Here is a 21,755-nt window from a genome sequence, read left to right as displayed (position 1 = left end):
GGCTGCCTTTCCACAAACCAAATTTCACACGGAGTCAGCAGCACGTTCAAAGCGGGGTGGGAGACGTCAAGTGGACGTCAAGTACATCAGTTTAACCGGGTGGCCGTGACGACACATGGGGCCTCGTGACGGCCGTGCACAAATGTCAGGAGACGCTTCGGTGCCCTTCCTTTCAAAACGTGTACGCTTCAGGGAGGCAAAATCCTCAGGTTCGACGTGAACAGCCTCGTCTCGGTGATTCGCCGGATGTACAGCCGTCTGTGGGCAGTGCTGCAGACTAAAGCCAGTGTTGTAAAATGAACCCGAGAATTGACTGCAATGACCAGTTTTCACCCGTCGTATGGCACAGAGAACCTCAAACTTACTAGAGAGCCTTCTAACTGACGTAGGGAAACATCAGGGCAGCCGTTTCAGTACCTTTGAGTGCAAAACTGGAGCTCCGCACGGTGTCAGTACACCATGGGGCCTCGTGACGGCCGTGCACAAATGTCAGGAGACGCTTCGGTGCCCTTCCTTTCAAAACGTGTACGCTTCAGGGAGGCAAAATCCTCAGGTTCGACGTGAACGGCTCAACAGCCTCGTCTCGGTGATTCGCCGGATGTACAGCCGTCTGTGGGCAGTGCTGCAGACTAAAGCCAGTGTTGTAAAATGAACCCGAGAATTGACTGCAATGACCAGTTTTCACCCGTCGTATGGCACAGAGAACCTCAAACTTACTAGAGAGCCTTCTACCTGACGTAGGGAAACATCAGGGCAGCCGTTTCAGTACCTTTGAGTGCAAATCTGGAGTTCCGCACGGTGCCAGCACACCGTCCCGAACGTCAGCAGACAGGATCCGACGCACATCAGGGTCGAGATTGAAGAACGCGTCTCCGCCGGACGCCGCGAGCTGCTCACAAGTCAGCTGGGCCTGACCCCAAAGCGAGACGCGTCGTCGACCACACGAGTTGGCAGTGGGTCACTGTTCAAACACCTATGTGCAGTGATCAAAAGGAGACCGCCGCCCCGTTCCACGCCTATCTCACAGCGGCTCCGGTCCACTTCGGGTGGCGCTCGACGCGTCTCAAACCTCATGGCGGACGTAGTCAGCAGGATTCGAACCTGCGCGGGGAAACCCCAACGGATTTCAAGTCCGTCGCCTTCACCACTCGGCCATGACTACCGGGATCGCTGAGGTTCACCTGCGGCAAAAATTTTCTCATTTCTGCAAAGCCTCCAATTTCACCCACCAGCTGGCAAAACCCCCACGCAGGGCACCCGCTGCTTACGCCAAACACAGGACCCGAGCACGGACCCCACGGCCCATGCACTACCCGCTGCAGCAATTGTCAGAAGTGGGATTCGAACCCACGCCTCCAGAGGAGACTGCGACCTTAACACAGCACCTTAGACCGCTCGGCCACCCTGACACTCTGCGCCAAGCCTGAATCCGTGGCCGAACACGCTCAGGTCTCATGACGACCTCACGTGCGGGCCGTGCGCTTGGCTAACTATTGCCATACTCCGGCCGGTGCCCGACAAGCAACCTCTGCCAATGTTTTACGGCAGTGCTTTCACTCCACCTGTCCGGGAGAGAAGACCTTTTGGTTAGGGACAGATACCGGGATTTGGAACCGATCCCTCTTCTGGCAGACGAGCTAGGGTAAAAGCCACCGCAAAACAAGGCTTCGGCTGCCTTTCCACAAACCAAATTTCACACGGAGTCAGCAGCACGTTCAAAGCGGGGTGGGAGACGTCAAGTGGACGTCAAGTACATCAGTTTAACCGGGTGGCCGTGACGACACATGGGGCCTCGTGACGGCCGTGCACAAATGTCAGGAGACGCTTCGGTGCCCTTCCTTTCAAAACGTGTACGCTTCAGGGAGGCAAAATCCTCAGGTTCGACGTGAACAGCCTCGTCTCGGTGATTCGCCGGATGTACAGCCGTCTGTGGGCAGTGCTGCAGACTAAAGCCAGTGTTGTAAAATGAACCCGAGAATTGACTGCAATGACCAGTTTTCACCCGTCGTATGGCACAGAGAACCTCAAACTTACTAGAGAGCCTTCTAACTGACGTAGGGAAACATCAGGGCAGCCGTTTCAGTACCTTTGAGTGCAAAACTGGAGCTCCGCACGGTGTCAGTACACCATGGGGCCTCGTGACGGCCGTGCACAAATGTCAGGAGACGCTTCGGTGCCCTTCCTTTCAAAACGTGTACGCTTCAGGGAGGCAAAATCCTCAGGTTCGACGTGAACGGCTCAACAGCCTCGTCTCGGTGATTCGCCGGATGTACAGCCGTCTGTGGGCAGTGCTGCAGACTAAAGCCAGTGTTGTAAAATGAACCCGAGAATTGACTGCAATGACCAGTTTTCACCCGTCGTATGGCACAGAGAACCTCAAACTTACTAGAGAGCCTTCTACCTGACGTAGGGAAACATCAGGGCAGCCGTTTCAGTACCTTTGAGTGCAAATCTGGAGTTCCGCACGGTGCCAGCACACCGTCCCGAACGTCAGCAGACAGGATCCGACGCACATCAGGGTCGAGATTGAAGAACGCGTCTCCGCCGGACGCCGCGAGCTGCTCACAAGTCAGCTGGGCCTGACCCCAAAGCGAGACGCGTCGTCGACCACACGAGTTGGCAGTGGGTCACTGTTCAAACACCTATGTGCAGTGATCAAAAGGAGACCGCCGCCCCGTTCCACGCCTATCTCACAGCGGCTCCGGTCCACTTCGGGTGGCGCTCGACGCGTCTCAAACCTCACGGCGGACGTAGTCAGCAGGATTCGAACCTGCGCGGGGAAACCCCAACGGATTTCAAGTCCGTCGCCTTCACCACTCGGCCATGACTACCGGGATCGCTGAGGTTCACCTGCGGCAAAAATTTTCTCATTTCTGCAAAGCCTCCAATTTCACCCACCAGCTGGCAAAACCCCCACGCAGGGCACCCGCTGCTTACGCCAAACACAGGACCCGAGCACGGACCCCACGGCCCGTGCACTACCCGCTGCAGCAATTGTCAGAAGTGGGATTCGAACCCACGCCTCCAGAGGAGACTGCGACCTTAACGCAGCGCCTTAGACCGCTCGGCCACCCTGACACTCTGCGCCAAGCCTGAATCCGTGGCCGAACACGCTCAGGTCTCATGACGACCTCACGTGCGGGCCGTGCGCTTGGCTAACTATTGCCATACTCCGGCCGGTGCCCGACAAGCAACCTCTGCCAATGTTTTACGGCAGTGCTTTCACTCCACCTGTCCGGGAGAGAAGACCTTTTGGTTAGGGACAGATACCGGGATTTGGAACCGATCCCTCTTCTGGCAGACGAGCTAGGGTAAAAGCCACCGCAAAACAAGGCTTCGGCTGCCTTTCCACAAACCAAATTTCACACGGAGTCAGCAGCACGTTCAAAGCGGGGTGGGAGACGTCAAGTGGACGTCAAGTACATCAGTTTAACCGGGTGGCCGTGACGACACATGGGGCCTCGTGACGGCCGTGCACAAATGTCAGGAGACGCTTCGGTGCCCTTCCTTTCAAAACGTGTACGCTTCAGGGAGGCAAAATCCTCAGGTTCGACGTGAACAGCCTCGTCTCGGTGATTCGCCGGATGTACAGCCGTCTGTGGGCAGTGCTGCAGACTAAAGCCAGTGTTGTAAAATGAACCCGAGAATTGACTGCAATGACCAGTTTTCACCCGTCGTATGGCACAGAGAACCTCAAACTTACTAGAGAGCCTTCTAACTGACGTAGGGAAACATCAGGGCAGCCGTTTCAGTACCTTTGAGTGCAAAACTGGAGCTCCGCACGGTGTCAGTACACCATGGGGCCTCGTGACGGCCGTGCACAAATGTCAGGAGACGCTTCGGTGCCCTTCCTTTCAAAACGTGTACGCTTCAGGGAGGCAAAATCCTCAGGTTCGACGTGAACGGCTCAACAGCCTCGTCTCGGTGATTCGCCGGATGTACAGCCGTCTGTGGGCAGTGCTGCAGACTAAAGCCAGTGTTGTAAAATGAACCCGAGAATTGACTGCAATGACCAGTTTTCACCCGTCGTATGGCACAGAGAACCTCAAACTTACTAGAGAGCCTTCTACCTGACGTAGGGAAACATCAGGGCAGCCGTTTCAGTACCTTTGAGTGCAAATCTGGAGTTCCGCACGGTGCCAGCACACCGTCCCGAACGTCAGCAGACAGGATCCGACGCACATCAGGGTCGAGATTGAAGAACGCGTCTCCGCCGGACGCCGCGAGCTGCTCACAAGTCAGCTGGGCCTGACCCCAAAGCGAGACGCGTCGTCGACCACACGAGTTGGCAGTGGGTCACTGTTCAAACACCTATGTGCAGTGATCAAAAGGAGACCGCCGCCCCGTTCCACGCCTATCTCACAGCGGCTCCGGTCCACTTCGGGTGGCGCTCGACGCGTCTCAAACCTCACGGCGGACGTAGTCAGCAGGATTCGAACCTGCGCGGGGAAACCCCAACGGATTTCAAGTCCGTCGCCTTCACCACTCGGCCATGACTACCGGGATCGCTGAGGTTCACCTGCGGCAAAAATTTTCTCATTTCTGCAAAGCCTCCAATTTCACCCACCAGCTGGCAAAACCCCCACGCAGGGCACCCGCTGCTTACGCCAAACACAGGACCCGAGCACGGACCCCACACTACCCGCTGCAGCAATTGTCAGAAGTGGGATTCGAACCCACGCCTCCAGAGGAGACTGCGACCTTAACGCAGCGCCTTAGACCGCTCGGCCACCCTGACACTCTGCGCCAAGCCTGAATCCGTGGCCGAACACGCTCAGGTCTCATGACGACCTCACGTGCGGGCCGTGCGCTTGGCTAACTATTGCCATACTCCGGCCGGTGCCCGACAAGCAACCTCTGCCAATGTTTTACGGCAGTGCTTTCACTCCACCTGTCCGGGAGAGAAGACCTTTTGGTTAGGGACAGATACCGGGATTTGGAACCGATCCCTCTTCTGGCAGACGAGCTAGGGTAAAAGCCACCGCAAAACAAGGCTTCGGCTGCCTTTCCACAAACCAAATTTCACACGGAGTCAGCAGCACGTTCAAAGCGGGGTGGGAGACGTCAAGTGGACGTCAAGTACATCAGTTTAACCGGGTGGCCGTGACGACACATGGGGCCTCGTGACGGCCGTGCACAAATGTCAGGAGACGCTTCGGTGCCCTTCCTTTCAAAACGTGTACGCTTCAGGGAGGCAAAATCCTCAGGTTCGACGTGAACAGCCTCGTCTCGGTGATTCGCCGGATGTACAGCCGTCTGTGGGCAGTGCTGCAGACTAAAGCCAGTGTTGTAAAATGAACCCGAGAATTGACTGCAATGACCAGTTTTCACCCGTCGTATGGCACAGAGAACCTCAAACTTACTAGAGAGCCTTCTAACTGACGTAGGGAAACATCAGGGCAGCCGTTTCAGTACCTTTGAGTGCAAAACTGGAGCTCCGCACGGTGTCAGTACACCATGGGGCCTCGTGACGGCCGTGCACAAATGTCAGGAGACGCTTCGGTGCCCTTCCTTTCAAAACGTGTACGCTTCAGGGAGGCAAAATCCTCAGGTTCGACGTGAACGGCTCAACAGCCTCATCTCGGTGATTCGCCGGATGTACAGCCGTCTGTGGGCAGTGCTGCAGACTAAAGCCAGTGTTGTAAAATGAACCCGAGAATTGACTGCAATGACCAGTTTTCACCCGTCGTATGGCACAGAGAACCTCAAACTTACTAGAGAGCCTTCTACCTGACGTAGGGAAACATCAGGGCAGCCGTTTCAGTACCTTTGAGTGCAAATCTGGAGTTCCGCACGGTGCCAGCACACCGTCCCGAACGTCAGCAGACAGGATCCGACGCACATCAGGGTCGAGATTGAAGAACGCGTCTCCGCCGGACGCCGCGAGCTGCTCACAAGTCAGCTGGGCCTGACCCCAAAGCGAGACGCGTCGTCGACCACACGAGTTGGCAGTGGGTCACTGTTCAAACACCTATGTGCAGTGATCAAAAGGAGACCGCCGCCCCGTTCCACGCCTATCTCACAGCGGCTCCGGTCCACTTCGGGTGGCGCTCGACGCGTCTCAAACCTCACGGCGGACGTAGTCAGCAGGACTCGAACCTGCGCGGGGAAACCCCAACGGATTTCAAGTCCGTCGCCTTCACCACTCGGCCATGACTACCGGGATCGCTGAGGTTCACCTGCGGCAAAAATTTTCTCATTTCTGCAAAGCCTCCAATTTCACCCACCAGCTGGCAAAACCCCCACGCAGGGCACCCGCTGCTTACGCCAAACACAGGACCCGAGCACAGACCCCACGGCCCGTGCACTACCCGCTGCAGCAATTGTCAGAAGTGGGATTCGAACCCACGCCTCCAGAGGAGACTGCGACCTTAACGCAGCGCCTTAGACCGCTCGGCCACCCTGACACTCTGCGCCAAGCCTGAATCCGTGGCCGAACACGCTCAGGTCTCATGACGACCTCACGTGCGGGCCGTGCGCTTGGCTAACTATTGCCATACTCCGGCCGGTGCCCGACAAGCAACCTCTGCCAATGTTTTACGGCAGTGCTTTCACTCCACCTGTCCGGGAGAGAAGACCTTTTGGTTAGGGACAGATACCGGGATTTGGAACCGATCCCTCTTCTGGCAGACGAGCTAGGGTAAAAGCCACCGCAAAACAAGGCTTCGGCTGCCTTTCCACAAACCAAATTTCACACGGAGTCAGCAGCACGTTCAAAGCGGGGTGGGAGACGTCAAGTGGACGTCAAGTACATCAGTTTAACCGGGTGGCCGTGACGACACATGGGGCCTCGTGACGGCCGTGCACAAATGTCAGGAGACGCTTCGGTGCCCTTCCTTTCAAAACGTGTACGCTTCAGGGAGGCAAAATCCTCAGGTTCGACGTGAACAGCCTCGTCTCGGTGATTCGCCGGATGTACAGCCGTCTGTGGGCAGTGCTGCAGACTAAAGCCAGTGTTGTAAAATGAACCCGAGAATTGACTGCAATGACCAGTTTTCACCCGTCGTATGGCACAGAGAACCTCAAACTTACTAGAGAGCCTTCTAACTGACGTAGGGAAACATCAGGGCAGCCGTTTCAGTACCTTTGAGTGCAAAACTGGAGCTCCGCACGGTGTCAGTACACCATGGGGCCTCGTGACGGCCGTGCACAAATGTCAGGAGACGCTTCGGTGCCCTTCCTTTCAAAACGTGTACGCTTCAGGGAGGCAAAATCCTCAGGTTCGACGTGAACGGCTCAACAGCCTCGTCTCGGTGATTCGCCGGATGTACAGCCGTCTGTGGGCAGTGCTGCAGACTAAAGCCAGTGTTGTAAAATGAACCCGAGAATTGACTGCAATGACCAGTTTTCACCCGTCGTATGGCACAGAGAACCTCAAACTTACTAGAGAGCCTTCTACCTGACGTAGGGAAACATCAGGGCAGCCGTTTCAGTACCTTTGAGTGCAAATCTGGAGTTCCGCACGGTGCCAGCACACCGTCCCGAACGTCAGCAGACAGGATCCGACGCACATCAGGGTCGAGATTGAAGAACGCGTCTCCGCCGGACGCCGCGAGCTGCTCACAAGTCAGCTGGGCCTGACCCCAAAGCGAGACGCGTCGTCGACCACACGAGTTGGCAGTGGGTCACTGTTCAAACACCTATGTGCAGTGATCAAAAGGAGACCGCCGCCCCGTTCCACGCCTATCTCACAGCGGCTCCGGTCCACTTCGGGTGGCGCTCGACGCGTCTCAAACCTCACGGCGGACGTAGTCAGCAGGATTCGAACCTGCGCGGGGAAACCCCAACGGATTTCAAGTCCGTCGCCTTCACCACTCGGCCATGACTACCGGGATCGCTGAGGTTCACCTGCGGCAAAAATTTTCTCATTTCTGCAAAGCCTCCAATTTCACCCACCAGCTGGCAAAACCCCCACGCAGGGCACCCGCTGCTTACGCCAAACACAGGACCCGAGCACGGACCCCACACTACCCGCTGCAGCAATTGTCAGAAGTGGGATTCGAACCCACGCCTCCAGAGGAGACTGCGACCTTAACGCAGCGCCTTAGACCGCTCGGCCACCCTGACACTCTGCGCCAAGCCTGAATCCGTGGCCGAACACGCTCAGGTCTCATGACGACCTCACGTGCGGGCCGTGCGCTTGGCTAACTATTGCCATACTCCGGCCGGTGCCCGACAAGCAACCTCTGCCAATGTTTTACGGCAGTGCTTTCACTCCACCTGTCCGGGAGAGAAGACCTTTTGGTTAGGGACAGATACCGGGATTTGGAACCGATCCCTCTTCTGGCAGACGAGCTAGGGTAAAAGCCACCGCAAAACAAGGCTTCGGCTGCCTTTCCACAAACCAAATTTCACACGGAGTCAGCAGCACGTTCAAAGCGGGGTGGGAGACGTCAAGTGGACGTCAAGTACATCAGTTTAACCGGGTGGCCGTGACGACACATGGGGCCTCGTGACGGCCGTGCACAAATGTCAGGAGACGCTTCGGTGCCCTTCCTTTCAAAACGTGTACGCTTCAGGGAGGCAAAATCCTCAGGTTCGACGTGAACAGCCTCGTCTCGGTGATTCGCCGGATGTACAGCCGTCTGTGGGCAGTGCTGCAGACTAAAGCCAGTGTTGTAAAATGAACCCGAGAATTGACTGCAATGACCAGTTTTCACCCGTCGTATGGCACAGAGAACCTCAAACTTACTAGAGAGCCTTCTAACTGACGTAGGGAAACATCAGGGCAGCCGTTTCAGTACCTTTGAGTGCAAAACTGGAGCTCCGCACGGTGTCAGTACACCATGGGGCCTCGTGACGGCCGTGCACAAATGTCAGGAGACGCTTCGGTGCCCTTCCTTTCAAAACGTGTACGCTTCAGGGAGGCAAAATCCTCAGGTTCGACGTGAACGGCTCAACAGCCTCATCTCGGTGATTCGCCGGATGTACAGCCGTCTGTGGGCAGTGCTGCAGACTAAAGCCAGTGTTGTAAAATGAACCCGAGAATTGACTGCAATGACCAGTTTTCACCCGTCGTATGGCACAGAGAACCTCAAACTTACTAGAGAGCCTTCTACCTGACGTAGGGAAACATCAGGGCAGCCGTTTCAGTACCTTTGAGTGCAAATCTGGAGTTCCGCACGGTGCCAGCACACCGTCCCGAACGTCAGCAGACAGGATCCGACGCACATCAGGGTCGAGATTGAAGAACGCGTCTCCGCCGGACGCCGCGAGCTGCTCACAAGTCAGCTGGGCCTGACCCCAAAGCGAGACGCGTCGTCGACCACACGAGTTGGCAGTGGGTCACTGTTCAAACACCTATGTGCAGTGATCAAAAGGAGACCGCCGCCCCGTTCCACGCCTATCTCACAGCGGCTCCGGTCCACTTCGGGTGGCGCTCGACGCGTCTCAAACCTCACGGCGGACGTAGTCAGCAGGACTCGAACCTGCGCGGGGAAACCCCAACGGATTTCAAGTCCGTCGCCTTCACCACTCGGCCATGACTACCGGGATCGCTGAGGTTCACCTGCGGCAAAAATTTTCTCATTTCTGCAAAGCCTCCAATTTCACCCACCAGCTGGCAAAACCCCCACGCAGGGCACCCGCTGCTTACGCCAAACACAGGACCCGAGCACAGACCCCACGGCCCGTGCACTACCCGCTGCAGCAATTGTCAGAAGTGGGATTCGAACCCACGCCTCCAGAGGAGACTGCGACCTTAACGCAGCGCCTTAGACCGCTCGGCCACCCTGACACTCTGCGCCAAGCCTGAATCCGTGGCAGAACACGCTCAGGTCTCATGACGACCTCACGTGCGGGCCGTGCGCTTGGCTAACTATTGCCATACTCCGGCCGGTGCCCGACAAGCAACCTCTGCCAATGTTTTACGGCAGTGCTTTCACTCCACCTGTCCGGGAGAGAAGACCTTTTGGTTAGGGACAGATACCGGGATTTGGAACCGATCCCTCTTCTGGCAGACGAGCTAGGGTAAAAGCCACCGCAAAACAAGGCTTCGGCTGCCTTTCCACAAACCAAATTTCACACGGAGTCAGCAGCACGTTCAAAGCGGGGTGGGAGACGTCAAGTGGACGTCAAGTACATCAGTTTAACCGGGTGGCCGTGACGACACATGGGGCCTCGTGACGGCCGTGCACAAATGTCAGGAGACGCTTCGGTGCCCTTCCTTTCAAAACGTGTACGCTTCAGGGAGGCAAAATCCTCAGGTTCGACGTGAACAGCCTCGTCTCGGTGATTCGCCGGATGTACAGCCGTCTGTGGGCAGTGCTGCAGACTAAAGCCAGTGTTGTAAAATGAACCCGAGAATTGACTGCAATGACCAGTTTTCACCCGTCGTATGGCACAGAGAACCTCAAACTTACTAGAGAGCCTTCTAACTGACGTAGGGAAACATCAGGGCAGCCGTTTCAGTACCTTTGAGTGCAAAACTGGAGCTCCGCACGGTGTCAGTACACCATGGGGCCTCGTGACGGCCGTGCACAAATGTCAGGAGACGCTTCGGTGCCCTTCCTTTCAAAACGTGTACGCTTCAGGGAGGCAAAATCCTCAGGTTCGACGTGAACGGCTCAACAGCCTCGTCTCGGTGATTCGCCGGATGTACAGCCGTCTGTGGGCAGTGCTGCAGACTAAAGCCAGTGTTGTAAAATGAACCCGAGAATTGACTGCAATGACCAGTTTTCACCCGTCGTATGGCACAGAGAACCTCAAACTTACTAGAGAGCCTTCTACCTGACGTAGGGAAACATCAGGGCAGCCGTTTCAGTACCTTTGAGTGCAAATCTGGAGTTCCGCACGGTGCCAGCACACCGTCCCGAACGTCAGCAGACAGGATCCGACGCACATCAGGGTCGAGATTGAAGAACGCGTCTCCGCCGGACGCCGCTCACAAGTCAGCTGGGCCTGACCCCAAAGCGAGACGCGTCGTCGACCACACGAGTTGGCAGTGGGTCACTGTTCAAACACCTATGTGCAGTGATCAAAAGGAGACCGCCGCCCCGTTCCACGCCTATCTCACAGCGGCTCCGGTCCACTTCGGGTGGCGCTCGACGCGTCTCAAACCTCACGGCGGACGTAGTCAGCAGGATTCGAACCTGCGCGGGGAAACCCCAACGGATTTCAAGTCCGTCGCCTTCACCACTCGGCCATGACTACCGGGATCGCTGAGGTTCACCTGCGGCAAAAATTTTCTCATTTCTGCAAAGCCTCCAATTTCACCCACCAGCTGGCAAAACCCCCACGCAGGGCACCCGCTGCTTACGCCAAACACAGGACCCGAGCACAGACCCCACGGCCCGTGCACTACCCGCTGCAGCAATTGTCAGAAGTGGGATTCGAACCCACGCCTCCAGAGGAGACTGCGACCTTAACGCAGCGCCTTAGACCACTCGGCCACCCTGACACTCCGCGCCAAGCCTGAATCCGTGGCCGAACACGCTCAGGTCTCATGACGACCTCACGTGCGGGCCGTGCGCTTGGCTAACTATTGCCATACTCCGGCCGGTGCCCGACAAGCAACCTCTGCCAATGTTTTACGGCAGTGCTTTCACTCCACCTGTCCGGGAGAGAAGACCTTTTGGTTAGGGACAGATACCGGGATTTGGAACCGATCCCTCTTCTGGCAGACGAGCTAGGGTAAAAGCCACCGCAAAACAAGGCTTCGGCTGCCTTTCCACAAACCAAATTTCACACGGAGTCAGCAGCACGTTCAAAGCGGGGTGGGAGACGTCAAGTGGACGTCAAGTACATCAGTTTAACCGGGTGGCCGTGACGACACATGGGGCCTCGTGACGGCCGTGCACAAATGTCAGGAGACGCTTCGGTGCCCTTCCTTTCAAAACGTGTACGCTTCAGGGAGGCAAAATCCTCAGGTTCGACGTGAACAGCCTCGTCTCGGTGATTCGCCGGATGTACAGCCGTCTGTGGGCAGTGCTGCAGACTAAAGCCAGTGTTGTAAAATGAACCCGAGAATTGACTGCAATGACCAGTTTTCACCCGTCGTATGGCACAGAGAACCTCAAACTTACTAGAGAGCCTTCTAACTGACGTAGGGAAACATCAGGGCAGCCGTTTCAGTACCTTTGAGTGCAAAACTGGAGCTCCGCACGGTGTCAGTACACCATGGGGCCTCGTGACGGCCGTGCACAAATGTCAGGAGACGCTTCGGTGCCCTTCCTTTCAAAACGTGTACGCTTCAGGGAGGCAAAATCCTCAGGTTCGACGTGAACGGCTCAACAGCCTCGTCTCGGTGATTCGCCGGATGTACAGCCGTCTGTGGGCAGTGCTGCAGACTAAAGCCAGTGTTGTAAAATGAACCCGAGAATTGACTGCAATGACCAGTTTTCACCCGTCGTATGGCACAGAGAACCTCAAACTTACTAGAGAGCCTTCTACCTGACGTAGGGAAACATCAGGGCAGCCGTTTCAGTACCTTTGAGTGCAAATCTGGAGTTCCGCACGGTGCCAGCACACCGTCCCGAACGTCAGCAGACAGGATCCGACGCACATCAGGGTCGAGATTGAAGAACGCGTCTCCGCCGGACGCCGCGAGCTGCTCACAAGTCAGCTGGGCCTGACCCCAAAGCGAGACGCGTCGTCGACCACACGAGTTGGCAGTGGGTCACTGTTCAAACACCTATGTGCAGTGATCAAAAGGAGACCGCCGCCCCGTTCCACGCCTATCTCACAGCGGCTCCGGTCCACTTCGGGTGGCGCTCGACACGTCTCAAACCTCATGGCGGACGTAGTCAGCAGGATTCGAACCTGCGCGGGGAAACCCCAACGGATTTCAAGTCCGTCGCCTTCACCACTCGGCCATGACTACCGGGATCGCTGAGGTTCACCTGCGGCAAAAATTTTCTCATTTCTGCAAAGCCTCCAATTTCACACACCAGCTGGCAAAACCCCCACGCAGGGCACCCGCTGCTTACGCCAAACACAGGACCCGAGCACGGACCCCACGGCCCATGCACTACCCGCTGCAGCAATTGTCAGAAGTGGGATTCGAACCCACGCCTCCAGAGGAGACTGCGACCTTAACACAGCACCTTAGACCGCTCGGCCACCCTGACACTCTGCGCCAAGCCTGAATCCGTGGCCGAACACGCTCAGGTCTCATGACGACCTCACGTGCGGGCCGTGCGCTTGGCTAACTATTGCCATACTCCGGCCGGTGCCCGACAAGCAACCTCTGCCAATGTTTTACGGCAGTGCTTTCACTCCACCTGTCCGGGAGAGAAGACCTTTTGGTTAGGGACAGATACCGGGATTTGGAACCGATCCCTCTTCTGGCAGACGAGCTAGGGTAAAAGCCACCGCAAAACAAGGCTTCGGCTGCCTTTCCACAAACCAAATTTCACACGGAGTCAGCAGCACGTTCAAAGCGGGGTGGGAGACGTCAAGTGGACGTCAAGTACATCAGTTTAACCGGGTGGCCGTGACGACACATGGGGCCTCGTGACGGCCGTGCACAAATGTCAGGAGACGCTTCGGTGCCCTTCCTTTCAAAACGTGTACGCTTCAGGGAGGCAAAATCCTCAGGTTCGACGTGAACAGCCTCGTCTCGGTGATTCGCCGGATGTACAGCCGTCTGTGGGCAGTGCTGCAGACTAAAGCCAGTGTTGTAAAATGAACCCGAGAATTGACTGCAATGACCAGTTTTCACCCGTCGTATGGCACAGAGAACCTCAAACTTACTAGAGAGCCTTCTAACTGATGTAGGGAAACATCAGGGCAGCCGTTTCAGTACCTTTGAGTGCAAAACTGGAGCTCCGCACGGTGTCAGTACACCATGGGGCCTCGTGACGGCCGTGCACAAATGTCAGGAGACGCTTCGGTGCCCTTCCTTTCAAAACGTGTACGCTTCAGTGAGGCAAAATCCTCAGGTTCGACGTGAACGGCTCAACAGCCTCGTCTCGGTGATTCGCCGGATGTACAGCCGTCTGTGGGCAGTGCTGCAGACTAAAGCCAGTGTTGTAAAATGAACCCGAGAATTGACTGCAATGACCAGTTTTCACCCGTCGTATGGCACAGAGAACCTCAAACTTACTAGAGAGCCTTCTACCTGACGTAGGGAAACATCAGGGCAGCCGTTTCAGTACCTTTGAGTGCAAATCTGGAGTTCCGCACGGTGCCAGCACACCGTCCCGAACGTCAGCAGACAGGATCCGACGCACATCAGGGTCGAGATTGAAGAACGCGTCTCCGCCGGACGCCGCGAGCTGCTCACAAGTCAGCTGGGCCTGACCCCAAAGCGAGACGCGTCGTCGACCACACGAGTTGGCAGTGGGTCACTGTTCAAACACCTATGTGCAGTGATCAAAAGGAGACCGCCGCCCCGTTCCACGCCTATCTCACAGCGGCTCCGGTCCACTTCGGGTGGCGCTCGACGCGTCTCAAACCTCACGGCGGACGTAGTCAGCAGGATTCGAACCTGCGCGGGGAAACCCCAACGGATTTCAAGTCCGTCGCCTTCACCACTCGGCCATGACTACCGGGATCGCTGAGGTTCACCTGCGGCAAAAATTTTCTCATTTCTGCAAAGCCTCCAATTTCACCCACCAGCTGGCAAAACCCCCACGCAGGGCACCCGCTGCTTACGCCAAACACAGGACCCGAGCACGGACACCACGGCCACCACGGCCCGTGCACTACCCGCTGCAGCAATTGTCAGAAGTGGGATTCGAACCCACGCCTCCAGAGGAGACTGCGACCTTAACGCAGCGCCTTAGACCGCTCGGCCACCCTGACACTCTGCGCCAAGCCTGAATCCGTGGCCGAACACGCTCAGGTCTCATGACGACCTCACGTGCGGGCCGTGCGCTTGGCTAACTATTGCCATACTCCGGCCGGTGCCCGACAAGCAACCTCTGCCAATGTTTTACGGCAGTGCTTTCACTCCACCTGTCCGGGAGAGAAGACCTTTTGGTTAGGGACAGATACCGGGATTTGGAACCGATCCCTCTTCTGGCAGACGAGCTAGGGTAAAAGCCACCGCAAAACAAGGCTTCGGCTGCCTTTCCACAAACCAAATTTCACACGGAGTCAGCAGCACGTTCAAAGCGGGGTGGGAGACGTCAAGTGGACGTCAAGTACATCAGTTTAACCGGGTGGCCGTGACGACACATGGGGCCTCGTGACGGCCGTGCACAAATGTCAGGAGACGCTTCGGTGCCCTTCCTTTCAAAACGTGTACGCTTCAGGGAGGCAAAATCCTCAGGTTCGACGTGAACAGCCTCGTCTCGGTGATTCGCCGGATGTACAGCCGTCTGTGGGCAGTGCTGCAGACTAAAGCCAGTGTTGTAAAATGAACCCGAGAATTGACTGCAATGACCAGTTTTCACCCGTCGTATGGCACAGAGAACCTCAAACTTACTAGAGAGCCTTCTAACTGACGTAGGGAAACATCAGGGCAGCCGTTTCAGTACCTTTGAGTGCAAAACTGGAGCTCCGCACGGTGTCAGTACACCATGGGGCCTCGTGACGGCCGTGCACAAATGTCAGGAGACGCTTCGGTGCCCTTCCTTTCAAAACGTGTACGCTTCAGGGAGGCAAAATCCTCAGGTTCGACGTGAACGGCTCAACAGCCTCGTCTCGGTGATTCGCCGGATGTACAGCCGTCTGTGGGCAGTGCTGCAGACTAAAGCCAGTGTTGTAAAATGAACCCGAGAATTGACTGCAATGACCAGTTTTCACCCGTCGTATGGCACAGAGAACCTCAAACTTACTAGAGAGCCTTCTACCTGACGTAGGGAAACATCAGGGCAGCCGTTTCAGTACCTTTGAGTGCAAATCTGGAGTTCCGCACGGTGCCAGCACACCGTCCCGAACGTCAGCAGACAGGATCCGACGCACATCAGGGTCGAGATTGAAGAACGCGTCTCCGCCGGACGCCGCGAGCTGCTCACAAGTCAGCTGGGCCTGACCCCAAAGCGAGACGCGTCGTCGACCACACGAGTTGGCAGTGGGTCACTGTTAAAACACCTATGTGCAGTGATCAAAAGGAGACCGCCGCCCCGTTCCACGCCTATCTCACAGCGGCTCCGGTCCACTTCGGGTGGCGCTCGACGCGTCTCAAACCTCACGGCGGACGTAGTCAGCAGGATTCGAACCTGCGCGGGGAAACCCCAACGGATTTCAAGTCCGTCGCCTTCACCACTCGGCCATGACTACCGGGATCGCTGAGGTTCACCTGCGGCAAAAATTTTCTCATTTCTGCAAAGCCTCCAATTTCACCCACCAGCTGGCAAAACCCCCACGCAGGGCACCCGCTGCTTACGCCAAACACAGGACCCGAGCACGGACCCCACGGCCCGTGCACTACCCGCTGCAGCAATTGTCAGAAGTGGGATTCGAACCCACGCCTCCAGAGGAGACTGCGACCTTAACGCAGCGCCTTAGACCGCTCGGCCACCCTGACACTCTGCGCCAAGCCTGAATCCGTGGCCGAACACGCTCAGGTCTCATGACGACCTCACGTGCGGGCCGTGCGCTTGGCTAACTATTGCCATACTCCGGCCGGTGCCCGACAAGCAACCTCTGCCAATGTTTTACGGCAGTGCTTTCACTCCACCTGTCCGGGAGAGAAGACCTTTTGGTTAGGGACAGATACCGGGATTTGGAACCGATCCCTCTTCTGGCAGACGAGCTAGGGTAAAAGCCACCGCAAAACAAGGCTTCGGCTGCCTTTCCACAAACCAAATTTCACACGGAGTCAGCAGCACGTTCAAAGCGGGGTGGGAGACGTCAAGTGGACGTCAAGTACATCAGTTTAACCGGGTGGCCGTGACGACACATGGGGCCTCGTGACGGCCGTGCACAAATGTCAGGAGACGCTTCGGTGCCCTTCCTTTCAAAACGTGTACGCTTCAGGGAGGCAAAATCCTCAGGTTCGACGTGAACAGCCTCGTCTCGGTGATTCGCCGGATGTACAGCCGTCTGTGGGCAGTGCTGCAGACTAAAGCCAGTGTTGTAAAATGAACCCGAGAATTGACTGCAATGACCAGTTTTCACCCGTCGTATGGCACAGAGAACCTCAAACTTACTAGAGAGCCTTCTAACTGACGTAGGGAAACATCAGGGCAGCCGTTTCAGTACCTTTGAGTGCAAAACTGGAGCTCCGCACGGTGTCAGTACACCATGGGGCCTCGTGACGGCCGTGCACAAATGTCAGGAGACGCTTCGGTGCCCTTCCTTTCAAAACGTGTACGCTTCAGGGAGGCAAAATCCTCAGGTTCGACGTGAACGGCTCAACAGCCTCGTCTCGGTGATTCGCCGGATGTACAGCCGTCTGTGGGCAGTGCTGCAGACTAAAGCCAGTGTTGTAAAATGAACCCGAGAATTGACTGCAATGACCAGTTTTCACCCGTCGTATGGCACAGAGAACCTCAAACTTACTAGAGAGCCTTCTACCTGACGTAGGGAAACATCAGGGCAGCCGTTTCAGTACCTTTGAGTGCAAATCTGGAGTTCCGCACGGTGCCAGCACACCGTCCCGAACGTCAGCAGACAGGATCCGACGCACATCAGGGTCGAGATTGAAGAACGCGTCTCCGCCGGACGCCGCGAGCTGCTCACAAGTCAGCTGGGCCTGACCCCAAAGCGAGACGCGTCGTCGACCACACGAGTTGGCAGTGGGTCACTGTTCAAACACCTATGTGCAGTGATCAAAAGGAGACCGCCGCCCCGTTCCACGCCTATCTCACAGCGGCTCCGGTCCACTTCGGGTGGCGCTCGACGCGTCTCAAACCTCACGGCGGACGTAGTCAGCAGGATTCGAACCTGCGCGGGGAAACCCCAACGGATTTCAAGTCCGTCGCCTTCACCACTCGGCCATGACTACCGGGATCGCTGAGGTTCACCTGCGGCAAAAATTTTCTCATTTCTGCAAAGCCTCCAATTTCACCCACCAGCTGGCAAAACCCCCACGCAGGGCACCCGCTGCTTACGCCAAACACAGGACCCGAGCACGGACACCACGGCCACCACAGCCCGTGCACTACCCGCTGCAGCAATTGTCAGAAGTGGGATTCGAACCCACGCCTCCAGAGGAGACTGCGACCTTAACGCAGCGCCTTAGACCGCTCGGCCACCCTGACACTCTGCGCCAAGCCTGAATCCGTGGCTGAACACGCTCAGGTCTCATGACGACCTCACGTGCGGGCCGTGCGCTTGGCTAACTATTGCCATACTCCGGCCGGTGCCCGACAAGCAACCTCTGCCAATGTTTTACGGCAGTGCTTTCACTCCACCTGTCCGGGAGAGAAGACCTTTTGGTTAGGGACAGATACCGGGATTTGGAACCGATCCCTCTTCTGGCAGACGAGCTAGGGTAAAAGCCACCGCAAAACAAGGCTTCGGCTGCCTTTCCACAAACCAAATTTCACACGGAGTCAGCAGCACGTTCAAAGCGGGGTGGGAGACGTCAAGTGGACGTCAAGTACATCAGTTTAACCGGGTGGCCGTGACGACACATGGGGCCTCGTGACGGCCGTGCACAAATGTCAGGAGACGCTTCGGTGCCCTTCCTTTCAAAACGTGTACGCTTCAGGGAGGCAAAATCCTCAGGTTCGACGTGAACAGCCTCGTCTCGGTGATTCGCCGGATGTACAGCCGTCTGTGGGCAGTGCTGCAGACTAAAGCCAGTGTTGTAAAATGAACCCGAGAATTGACTGCAATGACCAGTTTTCACCCGTCGTATGGCACAGAGAACCTCAAACTTACTAGAGAGCCTTCTAACTGACGTAGGGAAACATCAGGGCAGCCGTTTCAGTACCTTTGAGTGCAAAACTGGAGCTCCGCACGGTGTCAGTACACCATGGGGCCTCGTGACGGCCGTGCACAAATGTCAGGAGACGCTTCGGTGCCCTTCCTTTCAAAACGTGTACGCTTCAGGGAGGCAAAATCCTCAGGTTCGACGTGAACGGCTCAACAGCCTCGTCTCGGTGATTCGCCGGATGTACAGCCGTCTGTGGGCAGTGCTGCAGACTAAAGCCAGTGTTGTAAAATGAACCCGAGAATTGACTGCAATGACCAGTTTTCACCCGTCGTATGGCACAGAGAACCTCAAACTTACTAGAGAGCCTTCTACCTGACGTAGGGAAACATCAGGGCAGCCGTTTCAGTACCTTTGAGTGCAAATCTGGAGTTCCGCACGGTGCCAGCACACCGTCCCGAACGTCAGCAGACAGGATCCGACGCACATCAGGGTCGAGATTGAAGAACGCGTCTCCGCCGGACGCCGCGAGCTGCTCACAAGTCAGCTGGGCCTGACCCCAAAGCGAGACGCGTCGTCGACCACACGAGTTGGCAGTGGGTCACTGTTAAAACACCTATGTGCAGTGATCAAAAGGAGACCGCCGCCCCGTTCCACACCTATCTCACAGCGGCTCCGGTCCACTTCGGGTGGCGCTCGACGCGTCTCAAACCTCACGGCGGACGTAGTCAGCAGGATTCGAACCTGCGCGGGGAAACCCCAACGGATTTCAAGTCCGTCGCCTTCACCACTCGGCCATGACTACCGGGATCGCTGAGGTTCACCTGCGGCAAAAATTTTCTCATTTCTGCAAAGCCTCCAATTTCACCCACCAGCTGGCAAAACCCCCACGCAGGGCACCCGCTGCTTACGCCAAACACAGGACCCGAGCACGGACCCCACGGCCCGTGCACTACCCGCTGCAGCAATTGTCAGAAGTGGGATTCGAACCCACGCCTCCAGAGGAGACTGCGACCTTAACGCAGCGCCTTAGACCGCTCGGCCACCCTGACACTCTGCGCCAAGCCTGAATCCGTGGCCGAACACGCTCAGGTCTCATGACGACCTCACGTGCGGGCCGTGCGCTTGGCTAACTATTGCCATACTCCGGCCGGTGCCCGACAAGCAACCTCTGCCAATGTTTTACGGCAGTGCTTTCACTCCACCTGTCCGGGAGAGAAGACCTTTTGGTTAGGGACAGATACCGGGATTTGGAACCGATCCCTCTTCTGGCAGACGAGCTAGGGTAAAAGCCACCGCAAAACAAGGCTTCGGCTGCCTTTCCACAAACCAAATTTCACACGGAGTCAGCAGCACGTTCAAAGCGGGGTGGGAGACGTCAAGTGGACGTCAAGTACATCAGTTTAACCGGGTGGCCGTGACGACACATGGGGCCTCGTGACGGCCGTGCACAAATGTCAGGAGACGCTTCGGTGCCCTTCCTTTCAAAACGTGTACGCTTCAGGGAGGCAAAATCCTCAGGTTCGACGTGAACAGCCTCGTCTCGGTGATTCGCCGGATGTACAGCCGTCTGTGGGCAGTGCTGCAGACTAAAGCCAGTGTTGTAAAATGAACCCGAGAATTGACTGCAATGACCAGTTTTCACCCGTCGTATGGCACAGAGAACCTCAAACTTACTAGAGAGCCTTCTAACTGACGTAGGGAAACATCAGGGCAGCCGTTTCAGTACCTTTGAGTGCAAAACTGGAGCTCCGCACGGTGTCAGTACACCATGGGGCCTCGTGACGGCCGTGCACAAATGTCAGGAGACGCTTCGGTGCCCTTCCTTTCAAAACGTGTACGCTTCAGGGAGGCAAAATCCTCAGGTTCGACGTGAACGGCTCAACAGCCTCGTCTCGGTGATTCGCCGGATGTACAGCCGTCTGTGGGCAGTGCTGCAGACTAAAGCCAGTGTTGTAAAATGAACCCGAGAATTGACTGCAATGACCAGTTTTCACCCGTCGTATGGCACAGAGAACCTCAAACTTACTAGAGAGCCTTCTACCTGACGTAGGGAAACATCAGGGCAGCCGTTTCAGTACCTTTGAGTGCAAATCTGGAGTTCCGCACGGTGCCAGCACACCGTCCCGAACGTCAGCAGACAGGATCCGACGCACATCAGGGTCGAGATTGAAGAACGCGTCTCCGCCGGACGCCGCGAGCTGCTCACAAGTCAGCTGGGCCTGACCCCAAAGCGAGACGCGTCGTCGACCACACGAGTTGGCAGTGGGTCACTGTTCAAACACCTATGTGCAGTGATCAAAAGGAGACCGCCGCCCCGTTCCACGCCTATCTCACAGCGGCTCCGGTCCACTTCGGGTGGCGCTCGACGCATCTCAAACCTCACGGCGGACGTAGTCAGCAGGATTCGAACCTGCGCAGGGAAACCCCAACGGATTTCAAGTCCGTCGCCTTCACCACTCGGCCATGACTACCGGGATCGCTGAGGTTCACCTGCGGCAAAAATTTTCTCATTTCTGCAAAGCCTCCAATTTCACCCACCAGCTGGCAAAACCCCCACGCAGGGCACCCGCTGCTTACGCCAAACACAGGACCCGAGCACGGACCCCACGGCCCGTGCACTACCCGCTGCAGCAATTGTCAGAAGTGGGATTCGAACCCACGCCTCCAGAGGAGACTGCGACCTTAACGCAGCGCCTTAGACCGCTCGGCCACCCTGACACTCTGCGCCAAGCCTGAATCCGTGGCCGAACACGCTCAGGTCTCATGACGACCTCACGTGCGGGCCGTGCGCTTGGCTAACTATTGCCATACTCCGGCCGGTGCCCGACAAGCAACCTCTGCCAATGTTTTACGGCAGTGCTTTCACTCCACCTGTCCGGGAGAGAAGACCTTTTGGTTAGGGACAGATACCGGGATTTGGAACCGATCCCTCTTCTGGCAGACGAGCTAGGGTAAAAGCCACCGCAAAACAAGGCTTCGGCTGCCTTTCCACAAACCAAATTTCACACGGAGTCAGCAGCACGTTCAAAGCGGGGTGGGAGAC

General features: G+C 56.6%; 26 non-coding genes across 26 annotated transcripts; all 26 read right to left on the bottom strand.

Annotated features, from left to right (window-relative positions):
- Nucleotides 1–1,080: 1,080 nt before the first annotated feature.
- On the bottom strand, nucleotides 1,081–1,162 carry trnas-uga (transfer RNA serine (anticodon UGA)). The gene has a single exon. It is a non-coding gene; the product is annotated as a tRNA-Ser (tRNA).
- A 164-nt stretch (nucleotides 1,163–1,326) lies between these two features.
- On the bottom strand, nucleotides 1,327–1,409 carry trnal-aag (transfer RNA leucine (anticodon AAG)). Its single transcript has one exon. It is a non-coding gene; the product is annotated as a tRNA-Leu (tRNA).
- A 1,340-nt stretch (nucleotides 1,410–2,749) lies between these two features.
- trnas-uga (transfer RNA serine (anticodon UGA)) lies at nucleotides 2,750–2,831 on the bottom strand. The gene has a single exon. It is a non-coding gene; the product is annotated as a tRNA-Ser (tRNA).
- A 164-nt stretch (nucleotides 2,832–2,995) lies between these two features.
- Nucleotides 2,996–3,078, bottom strand: trnal-aag (transfer RNA leucine (anticodon AAG)). Its single transcript has one exon. It is a non-coding gene; the product is annotated as a tRNA-Leu (tRNA).
- Nucleotides 3,079–4,418: 1,340 nt separating this feature from the next.
- Nucleotides 4,419–4,500, bottom strand: trnas-uga (transfer RNA serine (anticodon UGA)). The gene has a single exon. It is a non-coding gene; the product is annotated as a tRNA-Ser (tRNA).
- Nucleotides 4,501–4,655: 155 nt separating this feature from the next.
- trnal-aag (transfer RNA leucine (anticodon AAG)) lies at nucleotides 4,656–4,738 on the bottom strand. The gene has a single exon. It is a non-coding gene; the product is annotated as a tRNA-Leu (tRNA).
- Nucleotides 4,739–6,078: 1,340 nt separating this feature from the next.
- Nucleotides 6,079–6,160, bottom strand: trnas-uga (transfer RNA serine (anticodon UGA)). The gene has a single exon. It is a non-coding gene; the product is annotated as a tRNA-Ser (tRNA).
- Nucleotides 6,161–6,324: 164 nt separating this feature from the next.
- trnal-aag (transfer RNA leucine (anticodon AAG)) lies at nucleotides 6,325–6,407 on the bottom strand. The gene has a single exon. It is a non-coding gene; the product is annotated as a tRNA-Leu (tRNA).
- Nucleotides 6,408–7,747: 1,340 nt separating this feature from the next.
- On the bottom strand, nucleotides 7,748–7,829 carry trnas-uga (transfer RNA serine (anticodon UGA)). Its single transcript has one exon. It is a non-coding gene; the product is annotated as a tRNA-Ser (tRNA).
- A 155-nt stretch (nucleotides 7,830–7,984) lies between these two features.
- Nucleotides 7,985–8,067, bottom strand: trnal-aag (transfer RNA leucine (anticodon AAG)). The gene has a single exon. It is a non-coding gene; the product is annotated as a tRNA-Leu (tRNA).
- Nucleotides 8,068–9,407: 1,340 nt separating this feature from the next.
- Nucleotides 9,408–9,489, bottom strand: trnas-uga (transfer RNA serine (anticodon UGA)). Its single transcript has one exon. It is a non-coding gene; the product is annotated as a tRNA-Ser (tRNA).
- A 164-nt stretch (nucleotides 9,490–9,653) lies between these two features.
- Nucleotides 9,654–9,736, bottom strand: trnal-aag (transfer RNA leucine (anticodon AAG)). Its single transcript has one exon. It is a non-coding gene; the product is annotated as a tRNA-Leu (tRNA).
- Nucleotides 9,737–11,069: 1,333 nt separating this feature from the next.
- Nucleotides 11,070–11,151, bottom strand: trnas-uga (transfer RNA serine (anticodon UGA)). Its single transcript has one exon. It is a non-coding gene; the product is annotated as a tRNA-Ser (tRNA).
- Nucleotides 11,152–11,315: 164 nt separating this feature from the next.
- Nucleotides 11,316–11,398, bottom strand: trnal-aag (transfer RNA leucine (anticodon AAG)). Its single transcript has one exon. It is a non-coding gene; the product is annotated as a tRNA-Leu (tRNA).
- A 1,340-nt stretch (nucleotides 11,399–12,738) lies between these two features.
- trnas-uga (transfer RNA serine (anticodon UGA)) lies at nucleotides 12,739–12,820 on the bottom strand. The gene has a single exon. It is a non-coding gene; the product is annotated as a tRNA-Ser (tRNA).
- Nucleotides 12,821–12,984: 164 nt separating this feature from the next.
- Nucleotides 12,985–13,067, bottom strand: trnal-aag (transfer RNA leucine (anticodon AAG)). The gene has a single exon. It is a non-coding gene; the product is annotated as a tRNA-Leu (tRNA).
- A 1,340-nt stretch (nucleotides 13,068–14,407) lies between these two features.
- On the bottom strand, nucleotides 14,408–14,489 carry trnas-uga (transfer RNA serine (anticodon UGA)). The gene has a single exon. It is a non-coding gene; the product is annotated as a tRNA-Ser (tRNA).
- A 173-nt stretch (nucleotides 14,490–14,662) lies between these two features.
- On the bottom strand, nucleotides 14,663–14,745 carry trnal-aag (transfer RNA leucine (anticodon AAG)). The gene has a single exon. It is a non-coding gene; the product is annotated as a tRNA-Leu (tRNA).
- A 1,340-nt stretch (nucleotides 14,746–16,085) lies between these two features.
- Nucleotides 16,086–16,167, bottom strand: trnas-uga (transfer RNA serine (anticodon UGA)). Its single transcript has one exon. It is a non-coding gene; the product is annotated as a tRNA-Ser (tRNA).
- Nucleotides 16,168–16,331: 164 nt separating this feature from the next.
- On the bottom strand, nucleotides 16,332–16,414 carry trnal-aag (transfer RNA leucine (anticodon AAG)). The gene has a single exon. It is a non-coding gene; the product is annotated as a tRNA-Leu (tRNA).
- Nucleotides 16,415–17,754: 1,340 nt separating this feature from the next.
- trnas-uga (transfer RNA serine (anticodon UGA)) lies at nucleotides 17,755–17,836 on the bottom strand. The gene has a single exon. It is a non-coding gene; the product is annotated as a tRNA-Ser (tRNA).
- Nucleotides 17,837–18,009: 173 nt separating this feature from the next.
- trnal-aag (transfer RNA leucine (anticodon AAG)) lies at nucleotides 18,010–18,092 on the bottom strand. Its single transcript has one exon. It is a non-coding gene; the product is annotated as a tRNA-Leu (tRNA).
- A 1,340-nt stretch (nucleotides 18,093–19,432) lies between these two features.
- trnas-uga (transfer RNA serine (anticodon UGA)) lies at nucleotides 19,433–19,514 on the bottom strand. The gene has a single exon. It is a non-coding gene; the product is annotated as a tRNA-Ser (tRNA).
- A 164-nt stretch (nucleotides 19,515–19,678) lies between these two features.
- Nucleotides 19,679–19,761, bottom strand: trnal-aag (transfer RNA leucine (anticodon AAG)). Its single transcript has one exon. It is a non-coding gene; the product is annotated as a tRNA-Leu (tRNA).
- A 1,340-nt stretch (nucleotides 19,762–21,101) lies between these two features.
- trnas-uga (transfer RNA serine (anticodon UGA)) lies at nucleotides 21,102–21,183 on the bottom strand. Its single transcript has one exon. It is a non-coding gene; the product is annotated as a tRNA-Ser (tRNA).
- A 164-nt stretch (nucleotides 21,184–21,347) lies between these two features.
- trnal-aag (transfer RNA leucine (anticodon AAG)) lies at nucleotides 21,348–21,430 on the bottom strand. Its single transcript has one exon. It is a non-coding gene; the product is annotated as a tRNA-Leu (tRNA).
- Between the last annotated feature and the right edge of the window lie 325 nt (nucleotides 21,431–21,755).

The sequence above is a fragment of the Neoarius graeffei genome, chromosome 9 (genome assembly GCF_027579695.1).
Source record: "Neoarius graeffei isolate fNeoGra1 chromosome 9, fNeoGra1.pri, whole genome shotgun sequence".
In the NCBI taxonomy this organism is placed as follows: domain Eukaryota; kingdom Metazoa; phylum Chordata; class Actinopteri; order Siluriformes; family Ariidae; genus Neoarius; species Neoarius graeffei.
Note: the sequence above shows the minus strand (reverse complement) of the source record. Positions and strands in the feature narration are given on the sequence as shown.